The sequence below is a fragment of the Neodiprion pinetum genome, chromosome 4 (genome assembly GCF_021155775.2).
Source record: "Neodiprion pinetum isolate iyNeoPine1 chromosome 4, iyNeoPine1.2, whole genome shotgun sequence".
In the NCBI taxonomy this organism is placed as follows: Eukaryota; Metazoa; Arthropoda; class Insecta; order Hymenoptera; family Diprionidae; genus Neodiprion; species Neodiprion pinetum.
The window spans coordinates 28,501,342-28,518,148 of NC_060235.2; the positions used below are offsets into that span (position 1 = coordinate 28,501,342).

At 42.2% G+C, this 16,807-nt stretch overlaps 1 long non-coding RNA gene across 1 annotated transcript; it reads right to left on the reverse strand.

Annotated features, from left to right (window-relative positions):
* Positions 1–1,600: 1,600 nt before the first annotated feature.
* LOC124216396 (uncharacterized) lies at positions 1,601–2,292 on the reverse strand. The gene is made up of 3 exons (XR_006882596.2): positions 2,121–2,292; positions 1,907–2,049; positions 1,601–1,827 (listed from the first exon to the last, which is right to left on the reverse strand). It is a non-coding gene; the product is annotated as an uncharacterized lncRNA (long non-coding RNA).
* Positions 2,293–16,807: the final 14,515 nt, after the last annotated feature.

The window sequence follows — 16,807 nt, forward strand, 5'->3', positions numbered from 1 at the left end:
AAGAAGCGTCGTTCTTTCTCTCCCTATCACCTTTCTAGGTCTTTAAACCACTACGCAGCGTTAAATACCGTCTCATATACGAAGCATCCATTTCATCTCGTTCAAAATTAGCGCATCCGTGATGTATTACAGTTACTCTGAATTTTTTTCCATCCGAATACTTTTCGAAAAACAATTCTGCTCCTCTACCCAACGCAGATACTTCACTTGCGACCAGCTAAAACAACGTTTCGATTCTATGCCTATGAAAATTCAAGATCGAGAGAGCAAATGAAAAGTTGTTGGAATAATTATGAATACTAATGTTATGGAATACATCGAGCGCGCGTCGAATAGAATCCCATTTCGAAATGAATAATTCTTCTCTTTTCATATCATAGCTAATCTGGTAATATAGCTAAATAGGATGGTCGGAGGTGTTCGGAAATGGTAGGAGGTGGTCGGCGCTGGCAGAAGGTGATAGGGGGTGGTCGAAAGTGGCCATTGATGGTCGGAGGTGGCAGGGGGAGGTAGGAGGTGTTCGAAAATGGTAGGACATTTCAAAAGTTAAAGTCGACGATGATCCGGTGCATCAATTTTATCGTATATTTGATAAATTATTCCTAAATACATTGAAACATATTCATTTGTAATGAAATATCATGCAATGGGCTGTGTAAACTATAAACTATAATTTCTATCGAATAGCTGCTTTTATGTCAACAGGGCTTTGAGACTCAGTTCAGTTCGTCCTCCTCCTCGTCCACCTCCGACCACCTCCAACAATCGCTAACCACCTCGAACAACCACCGATAACCACCTCGGGTTGTACCTGGAATAGCAATAAATATTTTCAGTATCAGAACATATAAAAAATATTACGTGAGGATTACTATTTAAAAAGTGCTGGAATAAATCTTTTCTGGCACTATTCGGACGCAATTTTGCGAGACGAATCGATTTAGCGCAGTCCCGATACGCTGCGAGCAGCGGATAAAAAGTTACAGCCAAAAAACCAGAACCTCAGATTTCGACATTTTTCAGCAGGTGCATTTTCCTTCGTAACTTCTTTCCTGTTGATCCCACGCTCCTTTCGCTGCGTTTTCTGAGTTCCTGGGGGTCCAATTAGTCAGGAAACGGTCGTTTAGATCGAATCTGAGACTAAAAATTTTCGGCTCCAAAAATGAAGAAAAAGTAAGGCTAACCCCGTTGCATTTTTGACGAAAATTTTCGCGATTTTGAAAAGTACAGCAGCAGCGGGTTAAAAGTCAAGCTCTAAAAATGGAAAATTCCGTTTTTATGTCCTCATCTTCTGCTCCTATGATGGGTTCAATGCCTGTTCTGGTTTCTTTGGGGTCCAATTTGTCTAGAAAGAGTTTTTCAAATCGATGGTTTCCAATTTCTTTATTTGAAGGTTGCCCATTTTGAATGATGTGAGAATTGATTTCTCGTCATTCTGTATTGACGGTTTTTTACGGGAGAAGTCGATGGCGTGCATTCTGATCACGATGCGAGCAGATGCACAAAAGTATTACCAGAAAATCTACAAATTGTTCATGAGTTCTACGATGATCCAAATGTCCTCTTTGGTTTACTCAGGTGTCAAATAATCCACAAAGGGTCCATCAAATTGATTTCGAGACGTAAAGTTCCAGGCCTTACAATAAATTCAACGGACTTAGTTACAGTTGTGCTTCAACAATTTCCATGTAAACGTGTAACCAGATCATTTTGAATCACAATCCGACATCATACAAGAAAGCTAACAAGACATCTTGTTGAATTCCTTCAACTGTTGTCATTATAGCTGTCTCGCGTTCTTCTGCGCCTCAATTAGTGGGAAATGTGCTGAAAAGGTCTCAACTGCATTACTTTTTCTTCTTCCTTTTACCATATATTGTCAATCCCAAGGATCAGCTATACTCACATTAGCTCTCGATAATATTTTCACTCCTGCTAATCATACTTTCTTCTCGGGATGTCTAACGTACAACCAGAATTTCCTATATTTCATGATTATCATCACGCTGTTCATTCAAACGTTTCATCGGTAGATCGGAACATAGATTCCTAAATTGAGAATACACTATCAGCAATCATTGATTTGCACAAAAAGGGTCTCGAGGCAATCGTGTACGTACATATCTTTTCTTCTCGATCTACGACACCCGGGAATTAATTCTCGTTTTAACGTTACTGGATAACGTCGTATCATCTCAAGCTTCGCACGACTGATGGCTGTACAAAGTTCTGCTTCAGGAGGGTAAGCGTCCGTCGATCGTATGCGGACTGCCGAGCTGTTCCCGTCCGTCGGTAAAATCAACGTAGATCCCCGAGGTAGCAGCGAGACTGACGTGGAGGATCCCTAGCGATAGCTGCAAGCGCTTGACGCCCGCGGTTACGAAATTCTACCGTTCTCGTGTCCTTATCGACGCCCCCGTTGTTGATCGGTGCTGCACCTGCCTTCAGATGCCACCTGCCGACTGTGGTTCACTTCCGGCAAATACGCAAATACGAATTAATGAATTTAGAAACGTGAGTACGAATGAAAAACAATTGTCTTTTAAAAAGACGATGACAAAATTATTATGATACAAGCGGAAGAGGAACGGACTCAACATAAGGCAAGGCATCGACTCACGGCATTTTCATCTGCGCCCGTTTAGAAAAATCAAATTTTTCACCGCGGTGGAGCGAGAAATCGATCTAAACTTTGGGACGAAAAATACTTTCTTAGTAGCTGAGTGAATCGGCTCGTATTCTTCGGACACAAAGGTGATTTCCGTAAAGAAGCCGATATCAAAAAAGCCTTGTGGGTGTACAAACCACGAGCCAAGCAAATCGGTAAGCTCGAAAGACGGCCAAAGCTATACTCATCAATTAAATTAATTCCCTGTCCCCCTTCCGCATCACTTATGTAGGTATAACGTATAGAACACCCACCCATACTGCATGGGTTTACGTGCCGCAGGATGCTTCTGCAACTCGCAGGAGAACGCGGCTCATTGTGCAACGCGGAATACGGCGGCGCAAATAGCCGCTAATATCGTTGTCCGTGATGCATATAACTTCCATTTGCCAGTTCTCTTGGCACAAAGGACTCGCCACTTGGTACATACTTTCCTCATACACATATACATCCATAGGCGCTTATAAATCGTACCTAGGTACTGTGTATGTAGCCGAGTACCAAGGAAACCGATTGTCCCGCTCAGCCTGGTGAGGCTCCTTCCTTCTCCCTCGCTCCGCGCAAGAATCGCTGGGATCTGTGGATTATTCCTTTTCGCCTTCGGTATCTGCGGTACCTCATGCCTTATGCATCTTACTATCGTCAACGTGGGTATCCAGTCGTCACCGCAGCTTCACCGTCGAGTAGGTACAGGATATTGTATACGTAAAAAAGCTGGAAAACTTCACGGGGGTATAAGGGATATTTTCTGCATTATTTGAAAACGAAAGCTTTACGGCTATTCTGCAGGTGAGGATACGCTGCACACAGCGACGCAGCTCTCCATATGTCGTCACTCCGATACGTAACTTTCCTTTTGACTTATCCCGAAGCTAACGGGTGCATCAACGGGTCACGAAGATTGAAAGTTGTTGTTCGCTTTTTTCGACTTATCCCGAAGGTAACGGGTGCATCAAAGGGTCACGAAGATACAAACTTGTTATTCGCTACTCTATCTTTTCAGCTTTTTCTCGCCCATCCTTCGTCACTGCGAAGCTTTGATCTTTCTGGAATGTCAGAATGAAAATAACAAGAATCAATTATCACACGACTTTGACTCTTTGCGACGAGCTGTTGTACGATTTAATTATAACTATCGACTGTGAGAATACTTTTGACGCATGAGTAAGTGAACCGATCGTTGAAAAAAATGAATATTAAATTTTTCCTCGAATGGCAGCTAAGGTTTGCTTCGGTTGACTGATACGAAGACAAAAGTTTGTAATAAAAATACCTGCGCAGGTTTCATAATTTTCAAAGACCGTTATAACGTGTTATGAATTATGAAATGCGGGAAAAAATCAAGAAAGTTTTCCTATACGAAGGTTTAACGACCTGCACGAATCTGCATCATTTCACGAAACGAGTTCACCTGCAACAACAGATACGTTTCTCGAAACGGAGCGGGAAATCGTCGATACGATCCTGTGCAAAGAATTGGGTTTCACGGTAAGCCGAGGTACGTACGCCAATGCGTCGTCTGCAGTATCAATAGGTACGACATAGTGTAGGTAGGTATAGACTGTAGGTCGAGGACCGGGACTCTAAGCTACGGCGCGCACACATTTGCCTATGTGAATATGCACAAATAGAGTAGAGATGGTGCCGCATGCATGTACGTACGTGCTGATATAGAAGATACACCGTCGAATTGACTGTCTGGAGAAATGGCTTATGTAATATCTCACGGTGTATAATAGGTCATTGAATTTTGACGTAGTAGATAATTAACGGGGCTGCCACGCGAATCTGGCTCCATTTTAATTATTTCACACCGTGCGCGAAAGAAAGATTGCAAGTGGAATAAATATGAAAAACGAAGATTGTGAACAAATAAGACAACCGACAAACGGGAAGTCGAACTGCGTCGTTAACCATAATTAAGGACACCTTTGTCTACTTCATTTCCTGCGCGCAATGTACGTATGGACCTATCTTCACACACCTAAAATGCCTCCGAATATTTCTAAATATTCGGTACATAAAATCTATAAGTAAACCGAAGCTGACTATAGTTAGGATTTATTTGGGTTTTGCCTCTTAGCCAGCCAAAAATAATTTTAAATAACTCGTCTCGCAAAAACATCAACAAAAATATAAAAATGTTGTTGAATATCTGCCAATTATTTTTGCAAAGTTTTAGTCCCTGAAGAATCTGTGGAAAAAAAATTTTGCCTCTGCGTGATACGACTAATTAGTAGCGTTAATTGATGGACGGATACGTATATTGCCAAAGGTCGAGCATCAATTTGCTAAATCCATTTTATAAGACTTTGATTTTTGACTAATTACTTTCACCATCATCGAGCTTGCCTCTCAGATTTACAATTAGCGAGATTGGAATATTCCCCGTGTCGTTGATTCGATTGTAATTGACAAATAATTCTGACGCATATCTCCACCCGTGTCTTATCACCGATGGTTTTATATACTACTCGGCTGATGTGTTCTATCATTATTCCGAATTCATCGACGATTAATTTCACCTGCGAATCTTCGGACGATCAGTTTTAAATTTCAGCAACCGCCGTCAGAGCAGCCGATGTATAAAATTTTAATTTTAAAAACGCACACGATAATCACTCGTTGGTTCGTATTACTTCGAAATGTGGACTATCCGAGAAACGCTACAACAGCAGCTGAACAGAATTTTGGCATGCGCGAAGAATTCACGGCAAATGCCAGATATTATTTTCAAAGATATGCCAGAGTTGATTCGTGCGAGTGGAAGTCGCAACTTCCTGCACGCTGAATATATTCGCGTTGCGAATTTGCTCTACAACGTTCAAGAGTGAAGTATGAGACCGTTAAAACTACGCTGCGCGTTTGCTTACATGATTATTGTATTCGCAGAGACCGAGGCAATTTCTTCAAACGTCAAAATTCACTGTTTTTTACCCGTGTACCACCCGCTGAGAAGACCGATGTTCAGTCATGCCTAGGCATGTGAAATTTCAACACTTCGCTCTCGTCGTCTCGCAAATTCCATGATTCACACCGGATCTCGAGGCATCCGTGCGGGTTAATCGGCCCCCAGTTAACCCGCAACGTGACCTCGCCCAACTTGACCCAAGTTGACGGCTCGGTAACGTCGAGCAAAGATGCGTCGGGATTTCGAATGCCTTGATTCCACCGCCATTTACACCTATTAGTAACACAGAGTATTAATATTCACATGCTCGTCGTGAGCCTTCCAACGTTACATCGATAACGACGAGGTAAGGAGTTTTTTGAACACGGAACTGCAGACTTTGATTCCTGGAATACAGATGGTGTTTTTTCTCAAATTATACATGGTGCTTGTATATTAGAGTGAACCACCGTGGTTTTAGGTTTTCGGGATACTCTTGGCTTAAACGAAGTATATAATAAAATCGAATATATTGAAGAGAATCTGCTAATACAGTTCCTTGTTTTTACCAATTATTACCGACGAAGTAAACGAAATTTTTCTGAAAGCCAGAAGGAGAACCTATTCTACTGCTCAGTCAAGGCGTAATCCGAAGACTCGGCGCAGACCACTCTGCAGCCGGTTGAATACGGGTATACCTGACATAGCATCCGCTTAACCCGTCGACTGAAAAAACTTCCCTATACGCGTGGTTCACAGGAATCGGCAAAGTGTGCCAATTACACACACGTCAAATTCCCAGTTTCGAAAATTGAGCCACGAAGTCAGGGCGCATCTGTAAGTCTGCGTCCGATTGCTTGCGTGCAAGTCTACAAAACTATATTATACAGCTATTCCTAGAGCCCAGCAGCAATCAACCATCCAGCGCGGTGTGTAAGCGGAGGAGAAAACTTGAGGCCGAAGGTAGATGTAGATAATACCCGAGGTGGACGTATACCAACCTCGATGCAGCGTGGGTGCAATACACGTCCAGAATCGCGTACTCGTCGCGCGTTTCGCGTCAGAGTTGAGTCATTTCGCGAGATGATTTTGCCCTCGACTTCTATCCTCGGTCGTTACGATATATCAATCGGGGAAAAAATTCGTTTGCAGGGAGGGAAATTAGATAGCGGCGGCTGGCCAACTTGGTCAGGTGTTATCTGGAGGCAGCATCCGTTCAGGAAGTAACGTTGTATATGATACACATCGTGCACAACATACACCCGGAGTCACGCAATGAAATTCTATCATATCTTTTCGCCCGCAGGATTCTTCCGTCTCTTCGGGCTCTTTCGAAACGCGCGGGCCGTTCGGCTTTGCCGAGGAATCATGAGCGATAAACTTCGAGATAACCGAAGCCCAAGGTCCAATGCCGATGATTTGATCGCGAGATCACGAGAGGCACACGCGTATTTTTTAAATTCACGTATTGGTATTTATTTATACACAGATATCAATACACAAACGTACGCACGGAAATTTGCGAGCTCGAGAATGGGGAGCCGGAATTATGAAGGCAACAGAAGTTGCAATTATTGACCGACTAAACCGCAGCAGAAAAGGAAGACCAGAGGTTCCTGAGAACCGCGGACTGATCGCCAAGCAGACGTCGGTCTTTGTCTTATTCGGGGCCACCGAGTCACGAAGATGTTTTGCTCGGAAGAGGCGCAACGACGTCCAGAGCCGTTCAATTAACTCCCCGGCGAATAATTGATCGAGGGAGGAACTGCCGGCTATCGGATGGAAATGGGCGTCGCTCCGAGGTTCGGCTTTTCGTTGGGAAGGAAGGATCGGGTGAAAATATACCCTGCAGTGCGGGAAGGTTCAAAATAATTGACACTTCGCTCGTTTTACGATCCTCGATCCTCCTCAGCAGCTTTTGCGTACGCGGAAGTGAACAAAGAAAGCTTTCTCGCCTACGTTTTGCCGTTCCCCGGGTGTTTGCTGCGCGTCCAAAATACTTTCGATTCTCGGATGAAGTTGAAAATTGAGAACCGGTAAACAGTGATATAGCTGTGACATTAACCGATCAGTAGAACCATCATCTTTTGAGCTGGTTTTCAACAATGAGGTACGGGAGGAACGAGGAATTCCGATGACAAATGGGCACAATCAAGAGAGATAATTTGACATCGTTTGGGTAAACATTTAGATTTCTATTCGTTGGATATTATGAATGGCTTGTTTGGACGAACGGTCGTTTGCCTAACGGCAGGTTATTTATTCCTAATGCCGATATTTATTAGAATTCGAATAAGGAACACGTTCTAATGTTCATAAGCGGAGAGTTTATTTGCCACGACTTTGGTTTTCTAAACCTGAGTAAATCATGCTCGTTCGAATCGAATGGAATTTTTCAATCGACGAAAATGAGGTTTAAAAATTAATGAGTTTCTTATAAACGTGACGCTTTATTTGACCCACGCACACACACACATGCATACGCGCACACACAGACAATTGTGTAATCATATTTCATACGCACTTTCACGACGATAAAAATTTATTAACCGCATTAATAAACACTCACATGATCAGCTGTCTTCGTAATAAATAATTTATTACTCGCATAGTGACAGTTACAAAATCGTTTAGCGACCACTGATACATTCGTTTGGGCGTAATTAAAATATCAATTTTTTTATGACGATGATGAAAATTTCTCTCATTTCTATGTTGTAATACATGTCCGCATCTGAAATGCTATCTGAATATGATGGCAAAATTTAATATCAAGGCAGTTCCACATTTTCTTTTCATCCTTTTCTTCGTTCTCATTCGCAGTTATAGACAAACGCAGCTTGCACATATTGATTCCAATGGCTCAACTGAATCTACTTATTAGGAGTTACGATATAACAGTCAAGCCCAGAGACGGGTCTGTCCGATAATAAGTAATGCTACCTTAGTCGCCCGCATGTTGTTCCAACTGCAGCAAAAGCTCGTTTTCTCTTACGAGTCTGCAGCTTTGGCAAGCGTGGAACGACTCCGTTAGTAAATGATTTATCACTTACAAGTATTAAATTAGTTGCAGGTATGCTCGAACCTACTTTACGCATTTTCACCTTTCCGGATTAAATAATAAACGATTTACTAAACCCGACGTTAATGAAATCCTGTTTGTCATCCGACAACGGGTTTTACATCGGTATAAGACATTCATTCAAAATTCTGTGAGGACTGTGAAAAACAATATGTACCCCATCTGTATAGTGAGATTTTGAAAGTTTTGCCAGTATAGTGAGTGTGTCGGAATTGATTTTACGTGCGCGTAATTCGTGTCAATTAACTCCGACATGTGTACAACGTTAAATTCGACAGGATTCGCTATATTTATTTTACATACTACATATACATTTACCATATATATATATATATACAGGTGCTTTAAGTCGTATTTTGCATAATGATAAAAGTTTTATTAACCGTACTTACTAGAAAATTCTACATAAGTATACATCGTTGCAGTAACGGTTTGAATACCGTTGTATTTGCTGGTTGTTCCAACATTAAATCTAATTGCTTAGTTTATTACGTTTGTTCAAACAAATCGGACATCAATTCTTTTGTTGCAGTAGCATAAAGTTATCTCAATAGTTACAAACAGGAAAAAAAAAAAAAATTTCGTACGGACGACCGGAATTACTAAAAAGAATAATAACGCATATCAGATTTTATGGCTTCAGCTACAAAATTCAATTCCATATTGCATTTAAAACAATATTTCTCGATTATGGTACAATATAATCACAAATGTAGATAGACACTTCCTTCGATGAATGAATCTTGCTTCGAGTGAAAATGCTATTTTATTCGAAAATGATCACAGGTAGTTAAATGCATACTAATTACTTCTGTTTGCATAATTCCACACTGTAAGACGAAATGTCAAAACCACTTCCCAAATGAGTCACCGTTAGAAAAAAAAAAAACAAAAAGAAGAAATATAAGAATAAAGAACAAGCGTAAAAAGCGGCCGTCCAACAGACGTCTGGGGCATGCGGAAACGTGGTCAGGTGTTCGAAGTCGCAGGCATGCATATCCAGCCTCAAGAAAATGTCTAATCTAATAATTGGCAACCGATTTCAGCCCCCCTGCGGCGCCGACAATGCCGCGGGAGCATTCCGGTACGAAGAAGCTCGTTGTCGACGTCTCCTCTTCGTCGTCACGTGAAAGTTGTTCGCCTCCTCCGGACGCCCTTCCCTTCGCCCTCGCGTGCCATCCGCATCGGTTCGAACCAGGATTTGCCATTACCTCGCCGAGTCGTTACACATACTCCGAGACGTAGGTGTGCCACGTGCTACGACGGTAGACTCGCAGCTCTTTCCTACACCTCGAATCGCTCGTCAGATTTATGCAACGAATATTACACAGGAGATGGTATTTCGATGTTGGCTCTCGGCAATTTATTTTGTCGGAACAATTTAGTGAAAACTTGACATTTACATTTCTCTGTAATAGCGGTGAGTCAAAGCTACAGGTATATAAACGTCCCGTGGATGTATGCGGACGTCTTATCGATGACAGACTCGTGAATATTCGAAATTGTTTGTTACAGCTACGAATCACTTGACATCACGGCGATTTAGGGAGATTAAGGATATGCGCATTTTTCTGCTTCGAATTCTTTCCGCTTGGCGGCTGCCGCCGTTCTCTTCATTCTCGTGAATGCAAGTCGCACGTAGAGATTGATACGCGGAAACACGTTTCGTTCGAGAATACGGAAAATTTGTTTTTCAATTGAAACTGAACGTGACTAGAGCTAAACAATGTTGAGGAAAAATTCTTACCGCATGTTCAAACGTGAAACGGATCGTTCTTGACACATTCCTAACCATTTTGAATAGTACAAACGAAGAATAAATATTCCATAGGGATTTTCTCTCATTCGAAAGTATTCCTCTCGGCTCTTTTCGAAGCTGCGAATTCAATTAGGAGGAACTCTGGCGTTAATTTTATCGCGGACACGATGCAAGCAGCGAGGATGATATCTGCTCCGTAGATAAGAGTTGCGAAATAGCGGCCCGAGGTTCTACAACGAGTAATATTCTCTGCGATGTTAATGGATAATATACAGGGTAGCGATTCACTCGCTCGCATAATAACATGTATTTAGGTATGATATCTGAGGCGTATAATTTAAGTGCGACATTTATCCCTCTCCCGCACTGCATCTCGAGATCTCCCAGCTCTCATTTCCTTTCACCGCTTGGCTTCTTAATGTAACGGACAAATGTTTCGCCTGCCATGCGCTATTGCAATTATTCTGCATGCTTCTATGCACGGTTGTTATATCTCCGCAAAATGTGCACGTTTGACCGTCACTGCAGACTCGGAATTCAGGTTCACCGTTCATTCCGCTCTTACTCTCTATCTTTCAGTGCGATACATGGACCACTTTAATATTCTCTCACTTATCTCATGGCGCTCGTACAGTCTCGCTCGTAATCAATTTGTCCGCAGATAACTCGGACTTTGTATTCTGTACCTTTACATTCACATTTACACTTTAATCAAATTAATATGAAAACGTTAAAACAGACGTTTATTCTCGGCATTTGATACTCCCTTTATTCGTGTTTATCGTCACAGTCGAGATAAAGACTTGTCGAATCGTCACTCGGATAAAAAAAATATCAGTGTCATGAATTTTATAAATTTAAACAATTGCAGTACCTAGTTACGCTTTGGTACAGGGATCCACGTGGGAAAATAATACTTTTGAAACAAGAAAATCTTGCATTTAATCACCGATGACACTAATTATTATATAGGTATGTATAGCGACTGGTTAACGAAGCGAGTTAAGAAGCGCAAGAACACCTGGTCGAGTCTGATGCAAAGGAGCGGAACTTTTTTCTTTCTCTTTTGCCAGTTCACATTAATGCATATAGTTTTATTCAAATTAGTGTCGGATCGCCCGAAAGCCTAATAAAACGTAATGCTTCTCCTCTCGCCGACTATCCGTCTACCTGTCTCTGGGCCCGGCGGTCCACGAAAGCGAAAAGTAGGTATTTGTTACAAAATCGAAGAGACGACGCTCGTCTATTAGAGTCCGGTAAGGCGGCGAGAAACGGAATGGCGATGCGCACGCGTGTTTACTGTCCGATCGCAGGTGGATACCTATGCATGACGGTATAACATCATACATATATACGTAATACCTAAACCTTACAGGGTGATTCACGAGACTGTCTTATTTCCGATTCTCGGGTGATGTATCTTTAATCGTGCGGCGTTGTAATGCTCCGCAGAGAAATGAATGGAAATATGAGAGGATTTACGTTACATTTTCCGCATAAGAATTATTACATTATACACATGTGTATATATATATATACTTCACCCGCGTATCGTTGTATAAATCTTCTTTAAAAGGTTGTTGGTTTCATTTCAGGTTCAACCATATGAAGTACGACGTTAACGGATAACGCTGGCCAAGCACTCTATCTGGCTTGTGAATTGCGCCTTTTCCAACACAGTTCACCGTCACAACGTCACCGAAAATGTGTTGAACGCAAAATTTTCAGTTTCGTCCCACAACGTGCGAATGATTTTATCGAGTATCGTTGAGTCAAACGCATTTAGAAATAATTTGACAGAAAAGCATCGGTTCCCAAGTTTGGATTGAAGAACGATGCTGAGTGCCGATTGAACTGATAGCATGTCAATAAGACTGCTGAATACCCGGTGGTTAGATAACGAAGCACAATTATTACAACAAAGTGTCAAAAATTTTGCATTCGTCATTAGTTCTCGACGCTTGGAACGCCTAAAAATTTTGCAACATTTGATACATGCAGCGTTCAAAATACATCGGGAAATTGATACGAACATTGCTACGGTCATTGGTCATTTGTAAAATTTTCCTTCATACTCTGAAGTGAAAACAAAACTTGATAGCGATAAAACGAGGGGTCCAACGGTGCAGACTGGGAGGCATCGAAGGTTGAAAACGGTGTTTGAAACGTCCCGTAAAATATGTCCATGCACATATATAATGACCACATACATTGTTACATTGAGGCAGAGACGGTGAGAGGGAGGGAGGGAGGCAGGCACGTAGATTATACTCGCGTACTGTGTACACGACAGACCCGTTGGCGGTACAACTTTAGGAGGAACGGGTTTACTCAAAACGCTTGGGCGAGGCAGCTCGAGATGAACAAAGAGTAAAAGGAGGGATGAAAGATGGGACAAATTAAAACTAAATAACGAACCTTTTATTCGGCTACCGGTTTGACGTGACAACGGGAGTAGAACGTGTGTCGACGTTCACTCAACTCCGTCTCTTTTTATTTCAGACGGACTTAGACACAAACCTCGAGCAGCAGGTGGATGACGCAACCGAGATACACGCACCTCCAGTCTCATCTTTAGTGGCTTGTAAGAGACCAAGGGTCCGCTGCTACACCCGCAAGGTGGGCGTCTTGTACGGCACTGTGGGTTCGACGTAGCTGTATTGGCCAAAGCCAAAGACGAGGGCCGTCCATCATATTCCGGATGTTTCAGCCTCACGGAAGTCCATTCGATTCCTCGTTCTCGGATATCACAAAGATGCTTTGACTCGCGAGATATCACAGACAGCTCGCCGAAACCCTTCAAACGCATTATCTATGGTAGTCTTTCTGTGCACATGTCGTAACGAGCTTCAATGGTATACGTGGAGTATTAATATATGTATGTACATACGACTTGTAACATTATTTTTGTAAGAAAATAAATTGCTACGCAACACTAGGTTCTCAGTTGCAGATATCGCTGCACGATTGTCTTCTTCGGAGTTCTGATTGGTGAAATTCTGCAATGATAATTTTTTTAGTTACACTGCGGAGGTGAACGATTCTCTTTGTTAAAGAACAATGACGATAATTTCTGGTCTCATTTCACGTATATTCCGTATCTGGGCACGGTTGAAGTTACCGCGAGGTATGACTGCAAGTAATTCGAACCGTGAAACAACAATCACCAGTCGAAGAATGAATTAAATTATCTTGAAATGTATGTATAAGCAATACAAGTGAGTTTAAGTTACGGGGAATTCGATAGTTGACACATTTCCACAACTTTTTCATCGGATTCATAACGCAGCTGTATAGTATTTCCAACTTACAATCACTGAGCAAGCAAGCAAGCAAGTAAGTAAGTAAGTAAGCGAGTGAGCGAGTGAGTAAGTGAGCAAGCGGCGTAACGCGTAACGCTTTAAACCATGCCTGAATAACGCGGAGGTAGGTATATCAAGAAATCGAATCCTCCCACGAGGCAAGTCTCATTGTAGTTATGTTTAATCTCCTGCAGCGGTGCAGGAGACACGTCACCTCGCAACGCATCCTGGGATAATCCTGTGTCCAAAGACGCCCGCGACTATAAAGTTACGTAACTGGACGCCTCACGCCTCCACTTACGTAAGCATAACCAGGACGAAGGTAGGCAAGTGGATATAAACACACTCCTCCATGCAGAGCTCGCATGTACCAGCCCATAATACGCCCAGGATTAGCTCTTTAAATTAATCGATGCGATTATGCGTAATCAGTAATCACCGACTGATGTCGGCGTAAGTTTAGGATTAAAGTTGTTACTCACAAAGGGAGTCATTTTTCCATACCTATATACCTCTGCATAACGTACTACGTATGGTATGGTATAATAACCACGGGTATTACCAAGAGCTTCAATCATTTCTCGGATACCGTTTAATTCTCGTAATATACGTGCCGTTGTGCGGTTATTCAGCGTTGATACGCCGTTTTACCTGCATTATTATTTTCATTTTTTAGTTAAAATTTTATACTTCATCATATTCCCAAATTAGGTGTTGTTTAATCCCGTCGCATTCTTTCGATACACGCCGGTAAGAATACGTGCATTATTCACTGACGGAAGATAGTCTTTTCTCACAATCACCCGGTCCACACCTCGATCACGAAATTATCTTGAAATTAATCATAGATCGGTGTTGCGAAAGCGAACACGTTGTTTTCTTCATAAATTTCGATTTAATGGACGCATTATTAGAACTTGAAGGAAGTGAACAAGAATGAATCTTTTGGTATGTTAAATTAGTAAAAATCAGCGTTATGCGTGACAATTTTTCCTACGTGATATCTTTCAATGCGTCCTTCGTTGATCACCGTAAGGAAACAGATTGATGCTAGCAAGCAATTTGTAAATTAACTATGTGAAATAAGTGAGCGAGGAAGATAAGTTGCTGCAGAAATCCATAGCACCATAACGGCCTTCCATTTCGTGACGAAAGACGTCCCTCAAAAGTTTATCTTTGCACAGATGATCCAGCGGCCTGTTGGTCGCAAGGCCTATATTTTTTTAAACATTCAATTACGCGGATCTCTGTTCTTCCGGGAGTGAAATTTCTAGCTTTTACTCCGTTCGTCAGGGACCATGCGTCACGGAACGTGCAAGACGATAATCTCACGACAGTCCACCTTGACGAGCATGTAACAACGTCGGTCATTCATCAAATGACGAGTCATCGAAGCGCAGGGGCATCGGGTACTCGAGGACAAAAATAGCCGAGCATAGCGGCAGGAATCGACCCGCAGGCTTAGGAGATAAATAAAAACGCCTGCTTTGTGTTGCACTAGGTTCTCCCACGCGTTTTATGATCTGGGAAGAATGAGAAAACGCATTTGTGCAGCCTAGACCGTAATATCTTTCATTCTCACGTCCTTGCGTCGGCTGCACCGAGCATGCTGGCGTTGCGCATGCATCCGCGTGCACGTCCAGAGGCCAGAGCCGTGTCATAATAGAATATCCAGACACTCGAATCCGGAAGTATGATACACGAACGCGCCGGCAGACTCACGGGAGCAATTTACACGCAACGCGGAGCGCAAACCGAAGCAGCTAATAGATTTCAGAGCAATCCTGATTGCTCGGCTCGCAACATGCCTCGCTGAGAAGATACGAGCCTCGGCGATAGATCCACCGGTTGTTATCCTACGGCAGCCTCCTGGATAGACGGCTACATGCGGGAACAGAGATACCGACGACGAGGCAAGGATCTGTGCCACCCGGTCATTGGTGAATGTACCGTACGCTGTAAGAGCTCGACGAATGCGACGACGCTACGAATATGTACGCGAGTCTGGAACGCTCGACGCATCACCGCGATACCTCGTCTCGCAATATCGTCCGAAAGTTCGACACTCTGTTAACTCGGTGAACATTGATTCCGAACAAAGTATAGAAAGATACGTACCGCTTTGCGGGGGGAAATATCGGCTGCACGGCAGGTATCTTGTTCGACAGTGGAAGAAAGTGTCTGGTAGTCATCGCGCCGTAGCTTTTTTATTCTAACCGGGTTCCTAAACTTGATTGATGAGCCAGACACCGACCTCTGAAATTTACAGACCCATCTACGCTTCGTGCTGTGTGAGGGAATTATTTTGCACGCGAAATATGATGTTGTTTGTTTATGTGTTGTAACTGTATCAGCCCTGTGAAATTATTAATCATTAAATTTTACGTATTGTTAAAAAATAAAAAATAAAAATAAAAACTCACGTCATGACCATCACTATGATTTATGGGTACGGCTTAATCGATGTGAACAGCGATAGCTGTTCAATTTGCAGCCCGGTTTATTATTCTTGAACCTGTAACGTTGGTTGGCCATGATCATGATGGAATCGTGACTATAGTTGATGCTTTGAAAATCACAGTTTGACATAACCGCGTCTGCTAAGGATCGTTAATTTATCCTTCCGCTAGCTTTTTCCAAAAATACGAATGGAAATACTCATCACGATAAAAGATTGTCTGTTAAAATTATGGAAATGGGTTAATAAATTCTGCATGTAGTCTGTTCTACTTATAGTTTTATTAGATGTTCCTCGTTCGAGTCACTCGACAAGACTGACGAACTGAGGGGCTGTACGAGAGAGGATTATTCATTCGTACCCGTTGCTCTAAACACATAAGAGCGTAATACGAGTATACAAATATGAAGAGATTAAAGATCGACGTAACACCTTTGTATATAATATATATGGACTGTAGAGATTATCTTTATATACATAATAATACGAAACCAACAAAAAATATGTAGGAATTGACTGATTCAATTCACTTTTATAGCCTGAGATCTAAGACTCGATTTCAAATTAACTCGGCTGTACTAAAGTTTTACCTTCTTAATCTAGCACTGAGAAAGCGGTCCAACGGTACCGACCAGGAGCTGATATGGC